This window comes from Leiobunum rupestre, chromosome 4, assembly GCF_980474605.1.
Source record: "Leiobunum rupestre chromosome 4, qqLeiRupe1.1.hap1, whole genome shotgun sequence".
Lineage (NCBI taxonomy): Eukaryota > Metazoa > Arthropoda > Arachnida > Opiliones > Sclerosomatidae > Leiobunum > Leiobunum rupestre.
The window spans coordinates 45,068,381-45,080,615 of NC_143387.1; the positions used below are offsets into that span (position 1 = coordinate 45,068,381).

The following is a 12,235-nucleotide window of genomic DNA, read 5'->3' on the forward strand; positions in this document are numbered from 1 at the left end:
GGAAGCCGATTGCACCAACCAACTCCACCACACCGATACCCGGTCAAGGGAGGAAAGATCCATCTATAACCTTCCGATATACCAGTCCCATTCCCAGGAAACATTTTCCACTATAGTCACCCAAAGAAGACCGATAAAACGTCCTTCCCAAAAGGGTGAATCAGAAACTTGGTTACAATTTAACTTCACCCCAGACCTAAGGCACAAGTAACTAATACACCGAAAAATCAGACAGTGTAACAGAGGAGAAGCTAGCGATATCCTGGAAAATCAGAAAGAGTCACCTTCAGAGAAACCACAAGACAAGGGCCCAGAAGAAAACATAGCCCGTAATTTTTCTCAAAGTTATATGAAAAGAGACCAAGTGCACAAATAAATAGCCCTAAATAAAGACCGTGTCTGTGTTTTTAATCAAACCCAACTCGACAAACGTCCCTTAATTCTGATTTAATCCTTTGCTTTTTTTAAATCGTCTAAGGTAAATTCTAGCAACATACTATCCAGAGAGAAACTCAAGAAACTCAGAAAGAATCCTAAGTCCAACCGTAAGGCTAGGCGCCCACTGGCTCTCCGTTTTGTATCCGTCCTGCCTTCCACAATGCATTGTCTCCGTTACGAAGCAAAGGCTTGTGAAAGGTAGGACAGAGACGTTACGAAGAGCAGTGAGCGCCTGGATTAAGGTAGAAACCTGTCATAAAACCCTCACTCACCGGGCCCAAAACTAGCCGTAGCCAAAATCCCCCCCCCCCGTCTTGAGAGTTTAAATGTCACCCTTACGTTAAGATCCCAAAAAGAAGAGAAAAGTGTAGGATTACGTGATTTAAAGAGACAATTTTTCTATTGGCGCCATCACAACAGTGTCAAAGTCAAGCAGGCAAGGCGGGCTTCTGCATCAGTATTACAAGGTTGTGATAATTTAACGCGAATAAATTTAAATCAGTTAAGGTTCTTTGCGTTTTTCAAATGACCTGAGAATTACTATATAATATTTTCGCTTAACCGAATTTGTAATTCCTTAGTATAAGAGACGCTTTTTAAAGCTGCTGATCTTTCTCTCTGTTGGTGGGTTACATTGAGAACGTGAAAAGTTTTGATAGCTATTATAGCTATGAACTGGCTCAATCTATACAGATTATCAGGAATCCATACCTCTACTTGGAATGCTTATCGTGGCAGATTTTCGTCTCGATGTGGCTGACGGTTTTATAGACTTAACAAACAACAACGTGAGAGGGGAGCGCGTGCAAAGGGGATTTTCTCTCTCGTAGGCGGGGCCAAAGCCGTCAGAGTGATCTTACCATACCCGATATTGCAGGATAAGCATTCCCAGTAGAGGTATGGATTCCTGAGATTCTACAATACTAAATTTCCGATATTTTAAATTTCTTAATCCTTGCTTCCTTGTTCCATAAATAACGTAATAACCGTAAGGATAACAGCACCCATGGCTTCAACTTTCAAACCGAACCTTTTTTTCAAGACTCCGATTTGGACTTAAAATCGGACTCAGTATTTTAATATCGTGTTTGGCATTAGTATATTTAAGTTTCGTCATATTTTAGACGCTAGGGGACCCTGTGCTGAACTAAACTTGGATTATGAAATCAGTTCGGTTATAATTTTGGCTAATGTTTATAGTTAAAGTTATAGTTATTATGACTTATTTCATGAACTATTTACGGTATCAACTAATTTAAATTGGTCAAACCTTTGGTCAAATCCTCTGTCCGTCAACGCCATTTATCAACTAGAGTCATTAATGATTGGAATGCGATTTCCCCTGATGTTCTTAAATCCCCATCAAAAGCTTCATTCCGCAAGGCAATCACATCATGGCTTTGTACTCTAGATATTTAAACTCAATAGTGGTTCATTTTAATTTATTTTTGTTGGTTAAAGGCTGGTTTTCATTAGGGCAAAAACGCCACAACGGTGAACGTCGACGCGAAAAATTTCCGTTAGGCCTAATGCAATATTTTTGCGTCGGCTCTCTCCGTTGTGGCGTTTTTTCCCTAGGGAAAACCAGCCTTTACTTATAAGATCACACATAAGCCTTCTGTGGCTTCGTGATATTTTATTTTTAATATAAATAAATAATTAAATAAATTAATAAAAAAATCACTTCGCGTCTTGGCACTTTTTTGTATTCGATTATTCTCGCAGTCTTGGGGAACGTGTTTGATTATGAACTCTCTAATGTATCTTCGAATAAACTTTTACGTTGATGGAAAAAGATACGAATGGAAGTAAAAACGCGGAGATTTCAAAACATTCGAAAGTAACCGGAACAACGGTGAGGTTTTTTCCTTTTGCATTTTCGCCGTCGGCAGTCATTCAACCCGCGACGGTTTATTGTAGGTCAGTTCTCAGGGTCGTTTCGGCTCTTAGCTCTTCCGTCGGAAAGTAGGCGTCACTCCGTTCGCCGGAGGCCGAAGAAAGAGGTTTCCGATTGAATATCGGTAATCAATAATCACGTGATCGAGCGTGGAGAGGAGCGTAGTCGCGTGCCACCGAGCCCTGAGCTTTCGTTGCAGCCCGCCAGCTCGACAACCCTTGGAAACCCCCCCCCCTCCGCGGCATAAAGCTATAAGCTTTGTTCAAAAAAGAAGAGAGCCCTATAGTCGAGTCTATACGCGAGTTGTCTCATTCGCGTGACACCGAGTTTACCTAACTTCGCGAATGAAGTTGACGAAGGCGTGCCGACATAGACGGAATATCCGAGACCCGCGGCTTACTAAATTCCGAATTACCCTAACAACTTGTTAGTTTAATGCCTCAAAAACACGGTATGATAACGAGATCATCACTGGACTTAATGGATAGGCTAATTTGTATTTCGTTTATTTTTATAATTCTAGAGTTTAACGTAAATTTATTTTGCTTCTTTCTAGGTTTCATTCGAAGTACAAGGAGAATATTTCACGAGCGTTTTGGCGTAAGTACACTCCGTTCAGATCTATTCATTTCATGAAATGGCGGTTATCCAGCAGCCCAAAACTGAAATTATAGTATCAAAGCCCAAAAATAATCGAATTTTCTAGAAACTTATAGTACACAAGTACGGCCAACTTTGATTACACGCTATAGCACTTAATCATAGTTGGCCGTACTCACATATTTATTGTGTTACCCACTTCTAGGTTCCATGGCCTATTTCGTTCCCGCAATACCCTTGATTAGTCGGCTGTATTTGCGAGTCTAAAAAGGTACAAACCGAACACTCCAAGGAGTATAATATTTCCATTCTTAACCTACTAGGAGTAATATAACAGACTGAAAACAGCGTTCTTAAGTTAACAGAGAGGTTCTTCCTAAAATGCCTTTAATTATCGTACTAATACCGGAATCACAGTAAAATTATCGCCAAAAGCGTACTATATAGTACGCGACTAAAATTATAGTACGGAGAAAATCGAAAGGTAATATTATCGAAATGTACTATAATTATAGGACGGTTTGGCAACGCTGTTATCCAAAAACATTTCTAAAAGTAACGATTGGTATTTTATGGCCGTAATAAGATAAAATCTCAAATTAAATTACCGCCATCTTTCGGAACAGGAACAAAGTACTATTTAATCGACGCAAAGCACAATGTTTTTTCAGTGCCATCTCTCGAATCATAACTGAATCAGTGTCGGCATAAACAGTCATTGTACTAGGCCGGGATACATTTTAAATTATTAGTTTTTGAGAAATATTCTGAATTTGTGATTTACCTTAACAATTGTAGCAAATTCAATTTATTTCAATTTATTTATTTATTTACCATAATTTTAGTATACATTGGTGTTCGAGGGCCAAGTCATCTTGCGCCTTATAGCCCTCCTAAGTATGTATTTACAAAAAAATGAAAAAGATAAAATTATACATTAATATATTAATTTTAACAATTTAAAACATAGAAAATAACAATTAAAACTTTAAGTTAAACAAGAATTTACTTATAATTAGTAGTTTTTTAAAACTAAATTTTTAAGAACTTTTTTAGTGGATTGTAGGGATTTAATTTTTTTTATACTTTCATAAATACCGTTATAAAGATTCACGCCAAAGTAGAAAATTGAGTTAATTTTTTTGATTATACTTACTCTCTCTCTTTAAAAATAATCGTGTGGTGCCTATAATATCTTTTAAAAATCTTGTTTCGTAATTCATTGTAAGAAGTAGGTCCACGCGCGTATTTATATTTGCTTTTCCGAAAGTGTATTGCGAGAGCTTGCAACTAAGGATTCCGTTACAAAAAATGTTGGACATTTCAAACAATCCGCAAAGATGCGTAAAATTGGAATTTTAAATATTTAATACTTTAAACTTTCACAGTGTAATAGGATTTCAAATGATTTGACTCTTGAAATCGGCTGGGCTCTAAATAATTCTAAACCGTTCATCGCGATCGCGGAGGTGACTTGATAAAAGACTCCTCTGGCCTCCCAACCATTTCCACTTCCTGCTTCGGAGATAATTTATTCACTTGGGAAGTTTCTATTCATCGACTTCTATGAATTAATAATTGTTTACGCTCCTAACTACGGAAATAAAACTTTCAAGCTGGCTAAAAGCTCTTTTCCGCTTCTCATAATAAATGGACATTTTCCCTTACGCCAGTATTTTAAAAAGGAATATTTTAGATCTCGTTTTAAAACTTGTTCTTTAAATTTTTAACGCCTTGTCTCGAGGTGAAATTTGTTCCGTAGTTCTGAATGATTAATTTTGGGATAGTTATTTGTTTTAATAACTAGTTATCGATAATGAATAAATGAAAACAACCTTTGTTCGCGGAATAAGGAACTAGGTTATATTTTTGCTTTACTTATAAGTGGTTTGACCATTTTTATACGTAATTTTTGGTTCCCACCGTGATAGCTATATTGTATATTTTTCAACCATATTAAAATCATGTTAATCAAATTGTTTAACCATTCGCGAGCGCACAATAGAGCGTTCTATAAAATCGGCCCAAAACCGGCCAAACTTTTCATACAAACTATAGTGCTAGTTCAGCAGGACTAACAACGTTTGTTATTCTTTGGTTTAAGAGAATTCGGCTTATGTCCTGTCTTTATATGAATATTTTAGACACGTACCTTTTAAGAGTTGTAGGAGGGACCCTAGGTGTTGAAGTATGTTTGGGGTTAAGAATATTTTCATGATCTAAGTCTCTTTTTAACCCGTGGATTTGGGACTAGTATTTTGCTTATTTGCCATCATACATTTATTACAAAAATCATTTAAAATAAGAAAAACGGCGCGGAAAGCCGGAAATTACTGAAGCCTAGGCTAGCAACTACGCTACTCCTAAAAATCGACTGCTCTCAATTTTCTTACGGGTTTGCAAGATAAATATTTTTCTCTCACACGAAAAACCGGTCAAACATTCACCTCCTTCGAACTCAAAAGGGGGAAAGCACACCACACCGATTTTATAGAATGCTCTATTAGCTGGTTCACAGTAATCTAAATAAAAATCTTCATCCAATTTTTTGAACCGAATTTATAATCTGATTTGATCTGAGATATAAATAAAATAAACGTTACTTTTATTTTATGTGAGGTTATGACTTTTAAAAAAGTCTCTTTAGTCTAAAATATGTATATTATTAACTAATAAGCAGCATAATGTTGTTCTAAATTATGTACCATATAGCTGGTTGATTAAAGCTAGGAGCAATAAACACAAGGAGAACGCAGTTAGCCTTTAATAACGCTAGCGCAGTGTTGTGTACAAATTTCATTGGACGAGCCTTTACGGTGAACGTTTTACAGAAAGGAAGAAGGCAATTTCCAAATTTCCCTCTTCCGACGGCTGCAGGCGCTAAAGCGTCTAACCAATGAAAAATGTACGCAAGAAAATGCACGACTTTTGACGGGTTGCGTTCTCCTTGTGTGGGGTGTTGTGTTTGTTGCTCCTAGATTAGTACTCGGAATTGTTTATTCATTGTCCACAAATTTTCCGGTTTATTTAAAAAACGTTTGTAAAAAGAATATCATTTTAACTTATTTAATTATGTTTTTTACGCAACCAGGCATTTATTTGAATAAAAGTGGCATTTATTTAAATAATTGTTTGTTTTATTTAATTAATAGGCTTATTCACTTTCGATTATTTAAACATTTTACAATTTTTATTCAACTATTGGTTATTTAAATAAATATTATTTAAATATCGCCGAGCTTATTTTATTCATGGATAAAAAATAATCGAATGCCGAGCACTACCCTAGTTTAAAGGATCTTTAAATGAAAAAGTAGATTAGTTAACGTAGTTAACGCATATCCCCTAACAGTTAGAAATGGAAACCACTAGTTATATTGTCGCCAAGAATCCAGTTATTCCTACTTCGGGAGAATTACTATGTTGAGACGATACGCGGCCATCATAGTCTAATTTAGCTTCGGACATGAGAGGGGGGGGGGGGAGGAACAACGTCACTTTTAGAGAACCAATAAGGGTACCGGGCTGATTAGGTTTTTTTAGTGGTTAAGAAGCTTACTCTTCGAGCTTGAGGTGGCGGGTTTGGGTCGGCAAAAATCGCCTCAATATAGTCATTCTGCCGTTCGAAGTAGAAATAAAAATGCTTAAAAATAGAACAAGTAACATTCTAGTGTCACCAATTTTAATGGTAGATTGAGATTTGAGTCCGGGAACTCGTATAGTTCATAACAAAAATCCATACCTCTACTTGGAATGCTTATCTTGCCGTAAGATCACTCTGACGGCGTTGGCCACGCCTACGAGTGAAAAAATTCCCTCTGAGCGCGCTATCATATCACGTTGTTGTTTGTTAAATTAACATAGTGACGTCAAAAAACCGACAGCCACATCGAAACGAAAATCTGCCGTGATAAGCATTCCAAGTAGAGGTATGGATTCCTGTTCAGAATCTGGGCGCGAGACTGATAACAAATTCGAGGCTGAGTCATGTTTTGTAAGGGGTAACGGTTCAACTGAAAGTTAATAAAGAAATTCAGTCGAGGAAACGTTGACTGTATTTTAGGTCATCATTGGTGGACGCCCAGTTTCCAATCATTCGCGGAGTAAAACTGAAATATGACACGACGGCGTTCAATCACGTGACCCTTTGTAGATGTCGCCCTTGTTCGCGGTCGAACGCGCCCTCTAGATTTCTAGCCGGCGAAAGAAAAGTCTCCGAAGAGCCCGATAAGAAGCGGGCGTAAAATTGCCCGCTAGAGGGCGCGAGAGGCCGAAAGAGCCGTATTGAGGGAAAGTCACCGCCGAGGATTCTATATTGATGGATGGGCCGAGGTGACAGTTGAAAACTGTATTCGACCCTTTTCACCCGCTTCTCCCATCCCATTATATGGAGTTTTTCAAACAAGCCCTCTCTAAGCGAGCCCCCACCTCGGATAAAGAGGGCTTTTTCAAAAACTTGTATATTTCAACGTCTTTTAACCAAGATAAACCAAAGTGTTTTTCCAACTCCCCGTCTTTAAACTTTTGAAGTATTAAAAAGACCCTTCTCTGCCGCGTAATAGTTCGGTGATTGGTCTCAATTTTAATAGTTTATTAATATAATAAATTATATATATTCTAATCCGATCGATTATAACATCTTAAACGTAGATAATTATTTCGGGTTTTAGCATTCCTCGAGCGGGGAGAGCCAAAGTGGAAATTCTTCTATCAAAATGGAAGTGGATGTCGCGTGCTCTCTTTTTTTATCAGAATGCGATGGTATTTGATTAGTTTTAGCCTAATTAGTTTCGTTAATGAGCAGCCTCTCACGAATCTGAAAACGGTGCCCTCGCCACACCCCGATGAAAACATTCTTCTTTCGAAATAGACACGCGTGGTTTCGGCTTCCATTACTATTAGAATGGCGCGCGCCTATCGTTCTTATTTTCGCCGGAATACTAATTTCTAGGCGGAAAATCGCTTTTGCAAAGATGGACGAACGGCGATTGCTGATTCGTTAATTCGATCGTGTTTTCTTTATTAAATTTGGCGACGGTGACGATGCGTTTCCGTGATGCGCGTAACCTCCTTTTCGCCATAACAGCGGCAAAAGCTCTGGTTTTCATTTATCTTAACTGTTTATAATTAACCCGCTCTCGTGTGTTGGTGTCTAAGGCTCTAGCCGACACCATATCGTGTGACTCTAAAAAAAAACAAAAAAAAAACAACCCGCTCTCGTGTTAGCTTGTATTTCTTGTTTATTAAGTTAAAGGTTCATAGAATCGTTGGCAAAATTAGGTCAGAGTTTCATGAAGCTTCTCAAAACGCGTGATTGTGTAGTTCCACCCCCAAACGTTTTGTGGCCCTTACAAACCTTTTCAGGCGATACTTAAAAACGGAGTTTACGTTAACTTATTAAACGTATGAAATATTACTTTTGGCTTACTAAACCCGGTTTTTAAGCATAGGTTGAAAGTAAGTACAACCCAGTTATTTTTATCCAATAAAGCCTTTTTTAGCATTTAGTTCAGTTTTAACTGTTACTAAATTTAAATAGAAGTCTGTTTAAAATTTTAAACCGACTTCCAGGCGTATGTCTCATATTTAAATTTAGAAACCGTTATATCGCTGACATGGACAATTATAGTTTTTATTTATTAGTTCCGTTTTCTTGGTAAAAATATTTTTAAGATCGACAACATCCACTGAATTTTATTCCATGTAGTTTAAATAGCCGGACAGTTATCAGTCATAGTTAGAGGTCGGGGACGGTTAATCATTATCCATGTTTAAATTGATTTTTTCCGGGAAAAAAATGTAAACAAAGAAATTTACCGGTTAATATTTCGGAAAATGATTAAAAAACATGTATTATTCGTAAAATTTGAGCTTTTTATCGAAAAAAAGTCGTTTTCCGATTAATTTTACAAATTTATCAAAACATTAATCGGATAATACAGAAATATAAATTACTTGATCAAAACGTTTTACGAATAATTTTGAGAGCTTTATCTATTGAATAAAAGTTAACCATCTCCGACCTCTAGTCATAGTTGAGACTTAAAGGCGAAAATGCCACGACGGTGAACGTCGACGTGAAAAATTCCCGTTAAGGCTGGTTTTCACTTGGGCAAAAACGCCACAGCGGTGAACGTCGACGCAAAAAATCCCCGTTAGGCCTAATACAAATTTTACGCGTCGAAGCTCGCCGTCGTGCCATTTTGGTCTTAGTGAAAACCAGCCTTTAGGCCTAATGCAATATTTTTGCGTCAACTCTCACCGATGGGGCGTTTTTGCCCTAGTGAAAACCAGCCTTTATTCTTAAAAATGAAAAACGCCGCTAAATTATTGGTCAGTTGCGATTACTGGACCTGTGCAAATCGAAGCGAAAGGGTGTGAACTAGAGTCCAACGCCGATGAAAATTCACCAGTGGCGTCGTAACCTATGTTTAGAGAGCTTAGAGGCGGCGCGCCGACATTTGTTTTTCAACGGTGGCTTTAGAGCAATTTAATCAGCGGCGGTGGAATTTGCCGGCGTACGCATTAAAAATACGTATAATAATATAATAAATTAAAAAATAATCAACAAAAGGACTAGTAACTATCGTGTGCATTCAGAATTTTGAAACCAGTTACCAGGGCTTCTGTTTCCATACCTTACAAATAAAGTTTGAGAATTAAATTTTTTAAACTATGAACTCATTGAGAAAACGGAATAAAACCGGCTCGCCGGGCTCTAGTGTGTACCTTTAGAGTCAAGAGCAAACTTTCGAAGATAATAATGTCTCGCGATACCATTTAAACCTAACTTTTATTATTTTAAACCTATTTAAATGAAACACTTCTTCCATTTTAATATTTTTGGCATTATCACATCCTTACCCCGAATCAACCGCGTCCGAAATATATTTAAATTCCTTCGATGGAGGCTTCTTTACGTAAGAGGCAACTTTGCACGATGGCGTAACGCATTATGAACTCCAAATTGAAAAGGAAGCTATGATCAGCCCGGGGGTTGTTACTTAAGCGGCATTCTTCGGTAAACAGTTCTTTCGGCTTAACTTCAGCGGGGTTTATCGAAGCTGTTCTAGTGGAAAAAGTATTGGTGTGCGTGGTGGAGCTCAACACTCGGTTCTCGGTGTAGCTATAATCCCTTTTATATTGGAAAGCGACCTACGCGTTTCTAGCTAGAAATCAATGTTGATTTGCTTCTCATATCTCCGCATGGGTTACGACACGGGTTTCGCCAAAAATTATTAAGTTGGCGATCAAATCGGACGAAATACTCGGTCTTTTTAATAAAGACCACCCAAATTTGTTTTATTAACTTTAAATCCTTATTTATTAAAATATTAAATATTTATTCCGAGTGGAAAAATCAACATTTCTCGATGTCATGATTACATAAGGCATTAGACCTTTCAAACTCCGCTGATTACGTCATTTGTTTGAGTCCGCCTAATAAATTATATTTAGGAAACATAGAGCTTTGTTAGTTGAATCATATGTAACATAATTACTTATAAATGTGCCTCTGTTTAACATCTCTGTATTAAAAATTTAAATGAGACCTTGTTTCACAGCCACCAATGAAAATACGGACTAACGTCGCGTAAAACTGGTTTTAACTTCCTTCCCTCCCCGCCAGAACTAGTTTTGATGACGATAAAACCGTCATGGACTGGGAAGTGACGTCAATTACGTCATATCCTTGCAACAAGGTCTCATTGAGTAAAAGTTCTTTCTGGCACATTTATGAGTAATAATGTTACATATGGTTGAAAAAACAAATTGTTGGCTTTGTTTCAAAATTTAGCGTTTTAAAATCTTTACTAATAAACGCAACGTAACAATATTTGTTTTCCAAAAATGGTGTTATTTTCTTGAAAATCGCTCCTCGGTTGTATGGAGTACTAGAAACGATTTTAGCTTCTAGGATAGGCTTGTCGTGATGCGTGTCCTATCCTAGTCACGGCTCCTCCAGCACGCTGCTGCCGCTGATACTTTCCAGGCGGGGCTCGAAGAAAATCCGCCTCCGACTGAATTCTGATATTTCGTCATTCTGAGCGTAATTTAATGGGCGGATTTTTTACGCGGCAGCTGTTTCTTTTCTCAACATTCCGCGTACTGCCAACAAAATTGAATTTATCGGAGGTAGCAGTGACCCTTATATGGCAAATGCAGCGCGGCCTACCCTCTCGCTAGTCTTCGAGCCGATAGGGTGTCTCTTACGCTATCTGTACTTTTTGAAATAAAGAAGTATGCCTCGATATCTTGGTAAAAAATTCTCTATCGCACGCGGGCTGCAATTTAGTATGGATTTAACTGGCAAGCCTTCTTTTTCATATTTCTTTTTGGACGAGATAGGTATTTCTTAACAGCTTCCCCAAAGTCTTTGTTTGCCGTTGTTGGCTGACACGGGCAGGTTTTCTTGGCATTGCTTTAATGGTAGACGAGATCTTTTGAAAGATGGCTCAGAACTCTCGCGCTCAGGGGCGTAGGAGCGTTCTAGAAGTTGGGGGGGGGGGGGGGCAAAGAGAAACGAAAAGGGGTCTAAAGAATGGTTTTGATTTTTTAATGGAGTGTAGCTTCTCCGAGTGCATGTGTACTTTTTACTACTATGTAAATTGGTGGGAAAAGACTGAAATTTAAACACAGTGTGGTTCTATAAGCTTAATATGAGTTTAAAATGAGCATTTGAGCCTTTTGAAGATTTCAACAGACCAAAAAGTTGGAGGGGGCAATAACATTAGTTGCCCCTCCCAGCAAACTTTTAGGGAGGGGCATTGCCCCCTTGCCCTCCCTAGTTCCTACGCCCCTGCTCGCGTTAGCGATGTTTTTAAAAGTGAAGAGGTGAAGGTTTTTAAGACTAGATATATTCTTAGAAACGATACTATTCTAGTTGCCACCAGAGAAGTTATATTTTTAAAAAATATCACGAATTAAATTTAACTTCTAAGAGTAAAATAAGCGGGAATCCAATAGACCATTGTATAAAATACTACTTATGTGCTTATTTACTTTTGTATATAGAGAGGCAGAAGGTTTGGCCCGATTTTTCATGAACCAGGGAAGCTCAAAAATGGATTATCTGGCAAACCTGCCAACCTAGTTATCTGGATAAATAGTGGATTTTTGATCAAAATTCTACTCATATAACGGTTATAGTTTTATGCAAACCATTATAAATAGTTAATTACCTATATCGCATTGATTTTGTAAATATCTCAGTTATGAAATTACTATATTTTGAAATATACCATCTTCACGTAGGTTACCTTAGCTCTATTTTGAAAATCGACTTTATGGGCGACGCTT

At 37.7% G+C, this 12,235-nt stretch overlaps 2 protein-coding genes across 7 annotated transcripts in view; one reads left to right on the top strand and one right to left on the bottom strand.

Moving 5' to 3' along the window:
• Positions 1–12,235, top strand: part of LOC149947956 (tyrosine-protein phosphatase Lar-like) — a 250,398-nt gene that overhangs the window by 50,984 nt on the left and 187,179 nt on the right. For all 6 annotated transcript variants that reach the window (XM_090172417.1, XM_090172421.1, XM_090172419.1 and 3 more), the window contains exon 2: positions 2,892–2,935. The gene's annotated coding sequence lies outside the window, so the exon portion shown is untranslated. The remainder of the gene's footprint in view (positions 1–2,891; positions 2,936–12,235) is intronic.
• LOC149947957 (uncharacterized) overlaps positions 1–12,235 on the bottom strand; it is a 534,917-nt gene that overhangs the window by 23,308 nt on the left and 499,374 nt on the right. The window lies entirely within an intron of this gene.